This window comes from Azolla caroliniana, unplaced genomic scaffold, assembly GCF_043228905.1.
Source record: "Azolla caroliniana isolate FFs.n. ecotype wild unplaced genomic scaffold, voAzoCaro1.0.p SCAF_10, whole genome shotgun sequence".
In the NCBI taxonomy this organism is placed as follows: domain Eukaryota; kingdom Viridiplantae; phylum Streptophyta; class Polypodiopsida; order Salviniales; family Salviniaceae; genus Azolla; species Azolla caroliniana.
Window position 1 is genome coordinate 7,083,666 of NW_028230445.1, and position 324 is coordinate 7,083,989.

Here is a 324-nt window from a genome sequence, read left to right on the forward strand (position 1 = left end):
ACCAATCGATCGGCTTCTCCAAAAGCGATGAGGACCATTGTCTCTTCACCAACACAGCTCAAGATGGATCACCCATCTTCCTCATCATTTACGTGGACGACATGCTAATTTCTGGACGCCACGCGGGCGAACTTGCCGATCTCATTCGGCAACTGCGGTTGAAGTTTGCCATGAAGGACCTCGGTCCGGCACACCACAGACTCGGCATGAAGATTAGTCGGCATCGCAATAAACGACATCTTTTTTTGTCTCAGACCGACTATATCCGACGTGTCTTGGAACGCTTCAACATGCAATCAGTCAAATCTGCTTCAACCCCGCTCC